The 15,480-nt window shown below is 57.3% G+C and overlaps 1 protein-coding gene across 2 annotated transcripts in view; it reads left to right on the plus strand.

Annotated features, from left to right (window-relative positions):
- Positions 1–15,480, plus strand: part of LINGO1 (leucine rich repeat and Ig domain containing 1) — a 188,352-nt gene that overhangs the window by 95,431 nt on the left and 77,441 nt on the right. The gene's annotated exons all lie outside the window — the stretch shown is intronic.

Here is a 15,480-nt window from a genome sequence, read left to right on the forward strand (position 1 = left end):
GGGGTGGTTACAGGGATGATTGCTTCCCTTTTTTTGATCCCCTTCCCGGCTCTGCCCAGGCCAGAGCTGTGGGTACAGCGGGGGCCACTTTCCAAGCCTTACCCTCTCCCGAGGTTGCCAGCATGTGTCAGGGGAGCTGTAGAGGGAGAAGTGAGGGCCTCAGGGTGCCCCTCACGGGAGATACCCGCCATGGGGCTTTTTTTTTTTTCTTGCTGTCCTGAACTTTTTAGTTTTTGGCATGCTGATAGGCTGCCGGGACCACTTTGGTCCCCACTGACTAGTTAGGTGGGCCATGGTGAGGGGCTGGAGGCGTGTGGAAATGTCAGTGACGTCTGCGGAGCCTGGCAGAGTGGCTCCCTTGGGAGAGGGGCCGCTGTGCCTGTGTAGGACAGCTCTGGAGAGAGACCTGGTTCCCCGGACCATGGGCCTGCTGGTCGGGGGTTGGGGGGAGGGTGTGTGTGAGGAGGCCCCTGGGAGGGAGGACAGGGCAGTCGAGGTTTAGACCCTCCCCAGCCTCGTCAGCACAGACACCTTCCTAGGGAGCGTCTGTCTCCAGGATCCCTTCGCCCCCTCCCAATCTGGCCTAGGTGGCCCCGCTTGTGCCCCCTCAGCCCTGGACTGCCACCACAGCCCATTCAGGACCCTGGAGGCCCTCCATAGGCGGCTGGAAGGAGTCACGTTTGTGTGGGTGCCTCTCCCCAGAGTCACTCAGGGGACCACACTGGGCTTATTCACTCTGGCACCCCCAGTGCCCAAGCAGTGCCCGCTGCCTGGGTGGATTTATGCAGAGATCGAGTGATAGGAGGGTTGGGCCTCATGGCTAAGTCTCCTTGACCAGACCAGTGAACCCTAGGGGCAGGGGCCCTGCCTGCCTCTGAGACAGGCTCATCTGAGGGCAGAAGGTGTCTCTTCCCCTGCACCCCCGCCCTGGACATCTGTCCCTTGGGCCTGTCCAGGGATGGAGCAGGAGGTCCCAGTGCTCACAACACGCATGGCCACGGTTTGCTGCAGGCCCTGCTCTGCTCAGTCCCCAGCTGCCCTGTCTCCTGCAGGGGGTCTGCATGGTGTCCCGGCACAGCCCCTGCCATGGGCTCTGGCCGGGGAGGCAGAGCCGTGCCTGTTTGAGTGTCTGTGCCTGCCAACATCCTCTTCTGGGACTCCAGATATGGCTTCTGGGACTGCCTGGCGGAGCAGGGAGGGCAGACTCGCCCCCGTTTGCTCCTGAGTGATGAACCTCAGGGGGATGCCTGTTTATTGAGCACCTCCTGTGTTCCAAGCATGGCAACAAGGTAGCTGTGGCCCCTTCCCTCGTGAAGCTCACAGGTTTGGGGGGGTGGAGGTGGGGCAGATAATAAACAAGTCAACAAACAAATAGATGTATAATTGCAAATTGTGACAAGTGGTACAGGGGAATGATAGAGAATGCAGAGTTGAGGGTAGCCCGCTGAGACAGCGCAGTCTGGGAGGGCTTTTCTGAGGCAGTGTCTCATCCCATAATCAGATGGATGATGAGGAGGAAGCTGTGTGCAAGGAGGGGTGAAGAACATTCCATGCCTGGAGGAACCTTGGTGTGTTGAGGAGCTGGAAGAAAATTAATGGAATGGGAGGAAGGGAGGTGGAGGAGGTGGGGTCAGGGTGGGTGGCAGGGCTGGGTCAGGCACAATCTGTGGGCCATGATAAGGAGGCTGGCTGCATCTTGTTCTAAGAGAAGTTGATGGAGGATTTCAAGCAGGGAAGGGGTCTCATCTAATTTAGGACTCAGTGATACTGCCCTGGTCGCCATGTGGGGGACATTGGAGTGGCACAAGGACAAAGGGTGTATCCAGCAGGTGGTGGTGGGCCCAGCTGGGGATGGAGGTGCAGAGAGAAGGTTGGGTTGGAGACACATTCAAGACTTGTGCTGGGTCAGAGGGAAGGAGTTGGGAAGGAGTCCCCAGGGCTCCTAGTTTTATGGCGTGCACAGCTGGGCCAATGGTGGAGACAGTCACAAAAACAGGGACGCTGGTAGAGGAGCGGGCTTGGGGGAAGAGGAGGGATGAGGTGTTTGTGGGATATCCGGGGAGTGGGGGAGATGACAGGGATGTCAGGATCGTCGTGGTAGCAATCAGGTGACTGACATATTCTTATCACCATTTTACGGATGATGGCTCTGAACCTCAGGAAGGCCACACGGCTGGTGTTGCTCAGCTGGGATATGAACCCAGAGCTGTCCCCTCTTGAGCTGACCCCCAACCTTGTGTAGTCTTATGTCTGAGAAGAGCAGTGCTTTATCCAAAAGGATGAGTTGTGAGTGGTAGGATTTTAGGTGTGGGTGGGCAGGGCATCTCCCAGTGTTGCCACCTTGGTCTTCACCCAGGGCCACACCTGGGTTCACTTTTGGACTCTCTCCCCAGTATTACACTTGTAGTGCCCTTGGTCAGGAGGCCTTAGCTGCCCTGGGGAGGGTGGGGGGGGCAGCTCAGCTCTGTGGCCCCATTATGCCAGGAGGGAATCTCAAAAAGTCTTTCAATTTTTCATCCTGAGAAGAGGTCTAAAATCAGCCCTGAGTTGAGGCAGAGGAGCCCAGGACAGGGTGGCTCCCTGGGGCTCTGCCACCTCCTGTTCCCTTCCTGGGCCTGGGAGGCTTAGGGCTTGCCAGACCCCCATCTACTGGGGCTCCTCCTCTGCTGGCTGGGTTGGGCAGTCAGAGGGCTGGTAGAAAAAGCACTGGACCAGGATGGGAGTCCTGGTGCTGCCATTCATCCCTAGTGACCTCAGTGTCCCCACCTGGTTGGAGAGCCCAATGAATGAATGAGGCCTAAGGCTTTCTCCCTCAGGCATTCCAGGATCTCCATCGTCTAAGGTCAGAGAGGAAAAGGCTTAGACTGTGGAGTTGTGGTCAGGGGACAGAACTGGTTAGGGGGCCTAGAAAACATAGCCAGGGTGATGGATGCCGAGCTAGTGATAGGGTGGTGGTGGGGGGCAACTTCAAGGCAGAAGCCAGCAGCATGGGGAAGGTCTGGGGAGGGCAAGGGACTAGGGGCACACACAGACATGAGCCAGTTCATATGACGAAAGATTAGCCCTGCAGGTTCTTTATAAGAAGATGGGAGTGCAGCAGCCCTCCTTAGAGCCAACTATGACATTGGCCTCTGGTCTGGACTGGCCACAGTAGCTGGTGCCTGGGTCAGGGCTCAGTGTGTGACCAAGGTCAGGGCTCCTGGGAGAGCAGGATCAGGGATCAGTATGTGAGCAGGGTTGAGGCTCAGTGTGTGACCAGGGTCAGGGTCCTGTGAGAGCAGGATCAGGGATCGATATGTGAGCAGGGTTGAGGCTCAGTGTGTGACCAGGGTCAGGGCTCTGCCTGGTTCTCTAGGTGGAGTCCCACCGGGGCAGACCCAGTGCCCTCCTCAGCCACACTCCCTCTGAGCTCTCAGTGCTCATCTCCCCCCATGGGACTTATTATTTAAGTGCCCAAGGCTGACGTCACTTACTCTGGGCCTTGGTGTGGAAAAGCCAAAGCCCTGGCCAGGAATCTGGTTATAATGTCTGGAGCTCCTCCAGAACTTACCATGTACCAGACACTGTGTGTGTGTGTGTTTTATTCTCCCCATTTTATAGACCAGGAACCTGGAACTCAGAGGTGAAGGGACTTTCTGAGGTCAGCCAGCTAGTTATGTGGTTGAGCTGGGATAAATCTCTCTGTCCCTTTCCCCCTTTCCAGGCTCCCTCAGCATCCCTCCCTGGGGCAGAGAGGGGCTCTCAGCAGAATTCTTCCCGCCCAGGCCCCCCATGGAATCTTATTCCCTTTTCCATATACACTAGGGGCTGTCAGTTCAGCCTTCCTCAGGCTGAAGCTCCCTGGGCAGGCCAGGTGGGGCTGAGGATGGACTAGGAGACCCTCCTCCAAGGTCCAAGGCTTGTAGGCAGGTCCTGTCCTCACAGTGGCTGGGAGTGGGTGGGGCTTGTCGGTAGGGCCCCAGAAAGCCCAGGAATTTGGCTTTGCCCCTTTGTTGGAAGGGAAGGGGACAGACCGAGTGGAGGCATTTGGAAATCATGGCCTTGAATTTGAGAGCTTTGGAGGGTCCTTCCCAGCACCCCTGACATCACCCCTACAGGCATTTTCCATAGTGTGAAGAGGACTCCCCTGTAGGCCTGGACACCTCACACTACAGAGGGGGTGACTGAGGGCCAGAGAGGAGAGACACTTGTGCCAAGACACATGGTATGTTAGTAGAGAAGAGGGACCAGCACCCCGGGGCCCTATCCCTCACTGCCGATGTTCCTCGATGTTCCCTCTCCCAGGCTCAAAGCCCTTGGGGAAACTGAATGCCCATGAGCCCACAGAGCAATCATATTCTAACAGTGGGATTCTGAGCACTGGACCAGCTATTGTCTTGGGGCTTCCTGACCCTTCTCAGACATTTTCAGTGATAAGAGTCTGCCCATTTGTAAGTCATTTGGACAGTTTCATGGGGGAGGAGTGGCCCAGAGTTTGAGTGAAGTCCCAGGAGGGAGGGTCAGCAGCAGCCCCTTGAATGGCTTACCTGCCCTGTGAGATGGAAACCCCAGCAGGCCTGTGAGGTGGACAGGACCATCTTGTGTCCCAGCGAGGGCGTCTGCAGCTCAGGGGGGTAAAGTGATGGGCCTAGAGTTTTCCAGCTCTCACCCACATCTGCCTGCTCTGAAGCCAGTCCCCATTATGTACCCAGACTGGGGCATAGAAAGGAGAGAGGGTGAGAGTTCCCTGCCTTCAAGAAGCTGCTGAGAGAATGAGATCGAAGTCAGAAAAGTGGAAGGGAGCAAGGGCTCCATTAGTCCTGTGTGCACGGATCGCAGCTGTGCCAGGAGCCCAGGAGAGGCGAGTGCAGCCAGAGCAGTGGGGAAGGCTGGGTGAAGTTTAGAAGGAGGACGGATTGCTAAGGCTGTGGGTGTAGGGCTGGGGGCCAGGAAGGCTGCCGCCAAGAGCTGTCCAGTGCTGAACAAAACCGGGTCCGTAGGGCTTGTCTGGAGTTCTTCCTGGACACCTTGGAGTGTCCCTCCTTATGCCTGAGCCTTAGTTTGTTCTCCTGGCAAATCGAGTGCTGCTATCTGCATCATGGCCTTGTTGAGAGGTTAAGGGACGGCCAGCGAGGATCATGCTGAGCTCGCAACCTGTAGTCGATACAGGCATTGGGAGGGGTGGCTTATTTGGGGCCTTGCCACCTCCCTTAGGTGTCCACCAGCCTTTAGGCCTGGATACCTCATATGGCAGACGGGGCATCTGGGGACCAGAGAGGGAAAGACACTTGTGCCAAGAAACAGCGTGTTAGGAGAGGAAGGGGTGGTCCTCAGCATCCTCTCTCCCACTGCCAGTATTCCTAGATGGTGCCTCTCCCAGGCTCAGAAGCCTTGTGGAAACTGAACAGCTCTGAGGACTCAAAGGAATGATGCTCTACCAGTGGGAGTCCAGGCACCATGACTTCTGTTCTCTTGGGCCTTCCCTACCCTCTCCCTGCACTAGCCACAGCCCACAGGTGGCCTTGTCATAGTTCTGGGCTGACTGTCATCTCCCCTTAACCATACTTCCTCGCCCACCCCCCACCCCCGGCCCCATGCAAAGGTCCTTCTCAAGCCCTGTTGGCAACATAAGGCCTCCTAGGTGCCCCATCTCACCAGGAAGATGGGATGCTTTCGGGGAGGGGTGAGGGGGCAGAGGGCTGCTGGAAGTCAAAGGAGAGACCTCTGTCACCCTCTCCTGCCTCATCTTCTCAAACTGCCTGCCCCGCCAGCCCTGGGTATGGGACAGCTTGCAGCACTGGGAGGGCTGTCAGGAAGAGTCCGCCCCTAAAGACCCCTCCTGGGCCTGCTGATTATGCTTTGACGTGCCTTCCACCGTCAGCCCCATGAGCCCTTCTGGCCTTTGGCACCTCCTGGTCCATGAGGAACAGACAGTCCTAGGTGTGAGTCCCAGCTCAGCCACTCCCAGCTGTGACCTTGGGCAAGGGGCATTACCCGCAGGAGCCTGTTTCCTCGTTAAGTGGGAATAATTGTACCGGCCCGGGGTGGTGTGTAGTTCCAGCATAGACACACAGCGACGGCCACGGCTGCTTTTCTCCTCTTCCCTCTCCCTCCACCCCTGCCTGCTTAGAGCCCAAGAAATTCTAGAACCCGGAGTGTGGGTGAGGTTGGTCCTGGGAGGACAGCATGGAGGAAGCTGCAGGTATAGGCCACACTCAGCACCAGGGTTTTGTACACTGTGAGGGCCAAGCTGAGCTGCCCCTGCAGACACTGTGTGGCCTCTGACCTGGCTCTGGAAGCGTCCCTCCTGCAGCCCCCAGCCCCATTCCACTTACCCAGCTCAGGAGGGCCTCTTAGAGTGATGCTGTCAACACTGGGAACTCGCAGACCTTGGCCACCAGCGATACCCACCTTGCCTGCCACCCAAGCCCTAGATCCCAGTCGACTCTCCACAAGCCAGTCCAGTGAAAGGGAGTCTAGGAGCAGGGCAGGCTCAGCCTCATCTCTACCTCAGTCTCTCTGGGCACCAAGTGCTCACACAGAGCCTAGCACAGATTTTAGTGCTCCACATGCTTTAGCTATTATTATTGGTAGTAGTAGTAAGAGGAGGAGGGGGAGGATAGCAGTCCTGTTTCATGGAAGAGCAAGGTGAGGCCCAGAGCAGTTAAAAGCCACCACCTCTGTGAAGCCTTCCAGGCTCTGCCCCTTCTCCCAGAAGTGGCTCCTCCTTCCTTTTGACTTATTTCAGTTTCTTTCTAGTGCTCTAGCTTGGGCAGGGCACACAGTGGGGTGGATTCCAAAGTGGGGAAAGGGTAGGTTGGAGGAGCAGCTCTCAAGGCTCTGGGTGCTATCAGGGGCCCTGTAGCCAGGAGGCCCATCTGCCCAGGGACCCTCCAGTTGGGTGCACCCCAGCCCCAGCTCTCAGTCCCCTTCACCGGCTCCCCTGCCAGCTCCGCCTGACTAACGGGTGTGGTGAGAACGGGGCCTCTGCCGTCCCCCCCACAACCTTGGCCTCTGCCACATCTGCATGTCTGCTCCTGGGGCATCTGCCATGTCCTCCTATGGATGTCCACCTTCCTCTTAGCCCCCTCCCCAGCGGGCAAGATTCTGATCGCCTCAGTTCGCTACCAGCTGGTTAGCAGTTAAACTCAGGTCAGTAAAAGTTAATTGAGCAAAAGCGTGTGCCAGACACTGGGGCTTCTGTGAGGACTGGACTCCAAGAGGCCCCGCCACCCGAGAGGGGAAGGAGACAGTCGTCTGGGTGCACCTACTGGGCACTGGGCGCTGCTCTCCCTACCTGAGCACCTGAGAGGCAGGTGTTGCCCAGGCTTACCGATGAGGACACTAGGGCCCAGGGAAGCAGGGAGCCTGCTTGCAGGTGCTTGGTGTGGACAGGCTGGCCTTGGGACCTCCACTGGGAACCAGAGTGGAGGAGTCACTCTGGTGCTGACCCAGGTGGCTCCCATCAGTGACAGCAGGAGTTGGAGGCAGTTAGGCTGCTCTTGGCTTTTCCAGACACCTATAGGGCCCTTGGGAGCCTACAATCTGGGGAGACTCTTAGCACCTCTTGAGCACAGGGCAGCCTGAGACCACCGCACAGGGCACCTGCTAGGGCAGTCATGGGGCCTGCTCTTCCCTGCTGGGGCTCCCTGACTCTCTCCTCCCTGTAGCCACCTCAGGGGGCCCAGCCCAGCTCTTACCCTCTGGCCCTGCCTCCATGCCCCCTCCTCTCTCAAGTGGGCCTGAAGGCCCAGCCATTCCCTCTCCATGCCCCGTCTGCCCTTTCCGGCCTCCTGCCCACAGAGGAGATCAGTGCTTTGCACCATGAACCTGCCTCCTTTCATTTCATACTTTCTCTCTGGTTTCCCACCCCGTCGGGGAAGGAGAGGTGCTTCCACTCCAGACTGAGTCTCATTCCTGTCCCGGCCCACGAGCCAGCCCCTGTTGTCAGGCCTTCCCCTTCCACAGCTCCTGTGTGGCTTTTGCTCCTAGCCATTCTCCAGTTCTGGAGGATATGAGTGCCCTGAGCCAGTGGCCATCCCCGGTCAGCCCCGCAGGCTCCCGGGCTGTGGCCCGAGCCCCGCCCCAGCTCTCACCACTGGAGACTGGCAGCAGCTGTGGATGCCCACCCACGCCGTGTGGCCGTGGAACTTCCTCGGCAGCACTCCTGGGTCTCAGTTCCCCGTTCTGCTGAGTAGGTCAGAACAAGGCCTGGAACATAGCGGGCGCTCAACAAATTCTTGTTGAATTAGTGAACTAAGTAACCCATCCCTGGCTCATCCGGCTCACCTGAATGTTGCGTGGTCAAGGCAACTCCTGGATTTAAAAAGGCTTGCAAAGTTTGACAGTGACTGAGCACCTGTCATGCTCAGTGGGACACTGCTATTGTCTTACCTCGGTGTTAGAACCAAGGCCTTCCCTCCGCATATGCGGCCTCCTGAGTCCCTCATGCATCCTCCCCTCCTTTCCAGCCCTCTGCCTGCCTTGGGCCCCAGCTTCTCTCCCCTGCTCACTGCCTCAGTCCTAACTTTTCACTGCTTCCTATCTTCTGTGTCCTCCGTCCTCGACCCAGGGGCAGCTGGGGTGATATTTCGGAAGCACAGATTGGGGCCTGTCACGCCCCACTTGAAACCCTTCCAGCTGCTCGTGGCTCTCGGGCCGAGAGCTAAAGCCCCGTCTCTGCACACAAGGCCCTCCCCGGGGGAGAGGGGCTGTCTCCCTCCGTACCCGTCATTCGTACCCCTGGGCATTGGCACAGGCTGACCCTCTGCCTGCAGGGCCCTTCCCCATTGCTTTCAAACCCAGTTCCTTTTCCCTCAAGGCTCTTCTCAAAGACCCTTCCCCTGGATTGGGCCCCCCCCCCCCGACCCTGTTTCCCCAGCAACTTGGGCTCTCACTCTCACACAGTCCCTGAGTCATTATCCCTTATCTCACTGTGGGCCCCCCCCTACGCACTTGTCCCATTAGACAGTGAACTCTCTGATGCAGGATCTTGGGAATTTTTGTACCTTTAGTTCACAGAAAGCATTAGAGAGCATTTGCTGAATGAATCAAGGAATAAGTTGCCCTCGCCTGCTGTGGGGACTCTGGGCTGGGCCTTTGGGTTTACAGTGGGATGTGGGAGCGCACAGCAGCCTCTTCCTACCCTCAGGGTGGCCTTCCTTTCTGATGTCCCACTGGGTTGTAGTCACTGGTTCTGGACTCGCCCTCAGAATGGGCCTTCCTGGCCCAGCCACGTGCCTCAAGACAGCAGTAGCTGGATCTGCAGTGAGGGGTCCTGAGCTGTCCCAGGGGTTTCCTGCAGACTGAGAGTGGCGCGGGAATCCTGAGGAGCCAGAGGGTCTGCAGCATCTCCCCACCTGGCTCTCAGCCCTCCTGCCCTGTTCCCCACCCAGCTAGAGCCATTTGGCCCTGTCCCTTCCCAGGTCAGCCCTGCCCCTCTTGACCCCTAAGAGTCCTCCCGGTCTGAACCTGCAGCACCTCAACCCTGTGCAGGGAACCCAGCACCGAATCCCATCTCTGTGCTGCTCTGACCCAGCCTCAGTCCTGCCTTGGGCCCTGACAGTCCTGCAGACGGTCTGCCCACCACTTTACTCTCACAGACTCATGTCCTGGGGTTTCTGGCTTGCTGGCTCTGCTTCCCTGGTGCTGACCGCCTTCCCCCGAGTGTCACCTTCCAGGGGACCCAGCCCCTGCTTCCGAGCCTGCCAAATCTGGGCAGTTCTAGGTGCCCTGTCCGAGAAGGGGGCCTGGGGAAGATGGGAAGGAGGCAATGCTGCCCTGGTCCGAGGGAACCCCTAAGGCTGGAGTGTCCACAGGCACACAACCACTAGGCACTGCGGGGGAGCCTAGAAGGTGGGTTTCTGGGTTTCTGGCTGTAGGAGATACCCATGAGTGGGGTTCCTGGAGGGCGTGTTTCCTGGAGGAGGTGATGGTGCCCAGTGGGGAGTGAGGAGGAGGAGGAGGGGACTTGGAGGGGGAGGTCCTCCCCAGTGGGTGGCTCAGCACGAGTGAAACCGTCCTGGGTACCCACCTTGCTGGGCGCTGGGCCAGCTTCATACCCTGCCCCGGTACGGCCTTCGGGTGGCTGTTACGAGCTCCGTCTAAAAGGTGGGGACGCAGAGGTTCCGAGAGGCTCAGGGACTCCCCCCAGGTCACCTGCTGTGACCAAGGCATTGTCAGGCCTCTACCCCCGGTCTGGCATCTTTTCAGGCTCCTATGTGGAGGGAGTGAGGGAGAGTCTGAGGAAGAGGGGGAGGGAGGCTGGCGCCCGCCAGAAGCCTCAAACAGCTGCTGACTGTGACTTTCCGGGGAGGGGGTGTGGATGGGGGGTGGCTTTCTGAGTTGGTCCTGCTCTTCCCCCCTCCCGCGGGAGAACCCTCATGAGGAGAGGTTCCCGCCGCACGCCCCCTCCCTGCAGAGGCCGGCAGTTTGCCTTTTCAGAGGATAATTCCCCATTATACAGAGATATTTAGCCTAATAGAAGCCGACAGATCATTCAGGGCAGTAATGTACTTCGGCTTCAAGCGTTTAGTTTCCTCAGCCTGAACTCTCAGATTAAAGGCTCCTTGCCCGCGCCGCCCCACAACGATGCCTGTGACCTTGACTGCAGTGATGGGGTAGGTTTCTTCCTCCCTCTTTCCCTCCTCCTTTTTTTGCGGGCTTCCTCCTCCCTCCCTTTCTCTCTCTCTCTTTCTTGGAAAAAAAAAAAAAGTATTTTCCTTCTTAAATATTCAGTGGCGAGGCTGTTGCTCAAAGCCTGCATGCTCTGAGGACAGGCGGGTTGTACTTGGCCGCCAGCAGGGCCTGGGGACACCCGGCTCGGCCACATGGGGCCGGAGGGTGTGCCGTGCGGGTGGGCAGTCTGCGTGCTACACCCGCGGGCTGGGCGTGGGCTGCGGAAGCTGGGCAGACGGTCTTGCCCGGGGCTAGGACGGGCCCCCCTACTCCCTCTGCCCATCCCCGGCCCCTGCCCCAGGGCGGACCCCCCCAGGCCCTGGCCTGGGACCCTCCGAGAATGGGAGACTCAAGGGAGGAGTTTTGTCTGCTGCTCAGGCCTGGATGTCTGGGGAAGGACTCAGGCAACACTTGGGGCAGATTTGAGGGGCAGATGGCAGCAGAGGTGGCACTTGGTGGCCTTTCATCGATCAGGAGGGTGGCTTCGGGAGCTGTCTCGTTCTGGCCCCTGCAGGAGCCACTTGTCGGTTCATTCGTCCCCGCTGCCCCGTGTCTCTGTCTTGCCATCTCACCCCTGTCTTCTGCCCACCAGGCCGCCTGTCTGAGCAGCCTGCTACTTCTGTACCGACAGCAGGGGGCACGCGAAAGCGCCAGGTGGTTGGATTCAGCTGGTCCCGGGTTCAAACCCTGACTCCAGGACTTACAAACTGTTTCTTCTGTTCCATTTAATATTTTGAACTTGGACAAGTTCCTTCATCTCTCTGAGCCTTCATTCCCTCACCTGGAAAGTAAAAGGATCCTGAGGGCTCAGGGCGTGCTGTGGGCGAGGAGCGGTACCGGATGCGGCTGCCCTGCGGGTCCTCTCCCCCAGGGACTACCACCGCCCCTGCCCAGATGCCCTCTCTCCCTCTCTCTCGGCCCCTCTTGGCTAGGAAGGGGGAAGGTGGCCAGGAGGCGTGCCTGGCAGGGTGGGCTCCGGTTCCCCCACTCACAAGCCGCCTGTGTAAGTTTGAGGAGAATGAGGCCTGGGGGAGGGACCCTTCTTGAGTTCACTTCCTGGGCAAAGCCTAGTGTCTGGATGCAGGTCTGGTTTGAAGGAACCCACATAAGGGGCTGTGGCTGGACCACCAGGGGACGGAGCAGGGAGAATGGAAGAGCAGGGCTTGGGTAGCCAGGGAGGAGAAGCCTTCTGGGCTGGGATTCCCCTCCCAGGTTCCAGGGGGTTGGGCAAAAAGAATATCTAACCATCGGGAATGAGGAGTCTCGGCACCTGGATGAAATCCCCACGTGGTGGAGAGATTTCTGCTCCTTCTGGGGCAGGGGTGGTGGGATGACCATTGAGGGTGCAGGAGGGGAAGGCCCCCTAGGTGTTGGGCCATGGAAGGAATCTGGGGCTGATGTGCTGTGGGAACTTGGACTGGTCCCATTTCCTGTCTGGGCCTCCACTGCCTCATCCTATAAATGGGGTTAATCATCCTGCCCTGGGATGGGCAGAAGATCCAGTTAGAGAATATATGGGAATGTGCAATGATCTATAATGTAGTACTAATAATAACTATCATTATGGTCATGACCTTCCTTTCCCTTCACTCTCTCTGACACCCACTTTGCCCTGATTCATATGGTGATAGAATTAAAGAAACCCATGGTTGAAAGCAACTTCCCCATTTAGTGCAAAATCTCCACCCAACATACATGGTTCCCAGACTTCTGCTTGCATGCCCCCAGGGACAGGGAGCTCACTACTCCTCGTGATGGACAGAAATCTGTCTCCCTAGAATCTTTTTTTTCCACTGGACTTAGGTCAGCTCTCTGGGCACATAAATGCTAAGTGTCTTTGTCAGGGACCTAATGTCCTGACCAGGCCTTTTGAGACTTCCCCAGGGAACATGGTTCCAGGCCCACCTCTTCCTGTCAAGATCCCCATGGGCAGATTTCATGTTATCAAATACCTTCTAGACAGGCACATAGATGCCTGGGCATGGCTTTCTGGAAGTAGCTGCACTGTCTCCAGAGCCGAAGCAACTGGCTTACCTAGCCTCTCTGTCTCCTGGCCACCAGGCTCCACAGAGTCCATGACCAGAGTCCCTGGCCTCTCTGTGTAGTGGTTCTTGGAGCTACTCAGCTTACCCAGGTCCTGGAGCTACTCAGCTTACCCAGGTTCTGGTAATTCTCTTTTATATACTGTGGCCCATTCCTAGGGTGCATGGAAGGCCTTGAGCAGGAGACCCTGCCTCCCTAGTTGACCCCTCTCAGGCTGGACCTACCTTCAAGGTTCCATCCTAGTCTCTGCCAAAAAAGTTGTTCCGGGCAGGGCCAAGGACCAGCCCTGCCACTGCCAGGGGCGAATCCTCCCCCAAGAGCCAGTGTGACCCACTCTCCCACATTCCTGGACATGGTTATTTAGCTAACCACTGAGTGAGCCAGCGCATAGCTTCTGTCTCCTACATAAGGATGTCATGAGGGCCTCGCTCCTGGCTGGCTGGAATGCATGTCATCCTTTCGAACAGCCAAGAGGGAACATGTAGTTATCCTGCAAGATTCTTTGGTAAGTGAACTCAAACTTGCCATTGTCTTTCCTGTGTTCTGTGCAGCACTTCTAGAATTTCTTATTAGAATGGATGGGAAGCTTACTGGTCTAAGCCCGAATTGGCTTTTTTGGCCCCATTTTGAAAACAAAAGGGGAAGGACGCTAATATTTACAAATGCCAGTTCTTGACATGTCTCATTTCACCGACCCTTCATCACAGCCTTATGTGGGAGGATGGTGGTAGCCACTCGGAAGATGAGGGGGCTGAGCGAGTCTGGGGATGTGGAAGAACTTCCCCAGGGTCCCATGGCTAGCAGGGGGGCTAGCAGGGGCTGGTGCAAGGGCTCTGAAGCCGGCTTTTCCCCAGCCTTGCTGCTCACAGGTGCAGCCAGCTGGGGGCCTGCTCTGGGGCAGCCCCCGAACCCTCTCCTATCCTGCCTTTTCGGACAATCTTGTCAGCCTGAGGGCGGGACCCAGTCTTGCTCCTCCCCGGGCACCACACACAGGACAGGGAACAGAGCAGGGGCTCTGGAAGTAAGATGCCTCAGGGGCACGCGAGACTCGGTGTGGGGGGTGGTACTTGCTCATCTGCGGTGTTATTTTCTAATCGTGCAAATTTTATGGGGGGTGGTGGTAAAAGCAGGGCATGTGTGTGGTGGAAGATAAGAGTCATCTGTGGTTCCTTTTCTTACTCCCACTCCCTCACATCCAGCTCACCCACCAACTTCGGAGGAGCTGGCCCTGCTCCCGCACGCACCCTGAATCCGTCTAGTCCTCCCTCACCTGGGCCCAGCCTTGTCACTCTGTGTTGGCAGCTGCGACAGCCAGCCCACTGGGCCCTTGCTCCCGTGCCCGCTCCTTTAAATCCAGCCTCCACTCAGCAGCCCCAGGGAACTTTTCACAGCGAAGAAGACCTCACAGCCCTTCCCTGGTGACTTTTCATCACCCCGGAGGCGAAGCCCAAGGCCCCGACCTTGGCCCCGAGGCCCCGACCTCCCTCTGTGGCCTCATTTCTCACAGTTGTTCCCACCTCTGCCCACCTCCTGCCAGGCCCCAGAAACACCGGCCTCCCACCCGCCTCTGCTCTCCTCCTCCTCCGGCTCAAGGTGAGGCTGGTTCCTTATCCTCTAGGTGTGAATTCGGGTATGGCGTCTGCACAGAGACCTTCCCTGACCCACCAGCTAGCCCCACCCCAGGACCTCTCTCTCCTGTTACCTGGTTTAATTATCTTGATTGTACTTGTTGCTTGTTGCAGTTATCTTCCTTGTTTATTTGCTAATCATCTTTACCCCCCTCCCCACGAGAGCATCAAACTTGTCTGTTTTGTAGCCCACTGAATTCTCAGCATCTATAATACACCTAGCATGTAGTAAAGGCTCAACAAGTATGTGGTGAAAAGATGAAAAATAACACAGAAACATGTAAAGGAGAAATAGCAAATTATACAATTGTGGATATGGTAGCAGTTAATGATGTAACGATTGTGTGTGTGAGAGTGCATGTGGGTAAGCTGGGAATCATCTGCTCCTTCAGTGAGAGGGCTGGCCATGAACCTGAAGCACAGCATGCAGGAACATATGGGTCACACGTGTGTGTGCGCAAGTACGTGTGTCACTGTTCGGTAGCAGTGTAACCTCCGCTGAGGTCTTTCACCCCTTAGGCCTCAGTCTCTCCACCTGTGGAATGGGGCTGGCTGGGGCTGGAGGCAGAGGCCCGGATGCCGTGGCCTCTCGAGGTCAGCCCTTGCCAGTGGCTGGACCCCACAGGCAGCGGGCCCACTGGCCCGCGGCGCTGTGCGGAGGGGCGGGAGGCGTTTATTGAAGTCTGCCTCCACCCAGGGCCGCTCCCCACTGACCTCTGAGGTGAGGATCTCGCCCAGGCAGGAGGGAGTGGCCAGGGCAACAGGAAGTGAGCAGAAAAGCCTGGAGACAGGAGCTTTGCTGCTGGGAGGTGGATTATGTTCACAGCGGAGGTCTCTTGGAGGAGGCATCAGGAGCTTGACCTTGATATGTTTTCATTTCGTGTGTGTGTGCTTGTTTTTTAAAGACAGATTTTGAGACATTTATTTTATTTCTTGAACTTTTTTCTTTCAATTGCCATAAAAAGAATTTTTATGAAATTTAAAAGGGAAATCACACACACACACACACACGCACACACTTGTTTTCACCCACCCAAGGCAACAACTGATCCCTCCCTGTCTCCTTGCCCTTTTCCTGCGAAGACAATGCTGGAACCTTGCCAAACGTGCGGGGAGTTCAAGGGGCTCTTGACCTTAGACAAGTGGCTTCATC

The sequence above is a fragment of the Mirounga leonina genome, unplaced genomic scaffold (genome assembly GCF_011800145.1).
Source record: "Mirounga leonina isolate KUSES-001 unplaced genomic scaffold, KU_Mleo_1.0 Mir_91, whole genome shotgun sequence".
NCBI lineage: Eukaryota > Metazoa > Chordata > Mammalia > Carnivora > Phocidae > Mirounga > Mirounga leonina.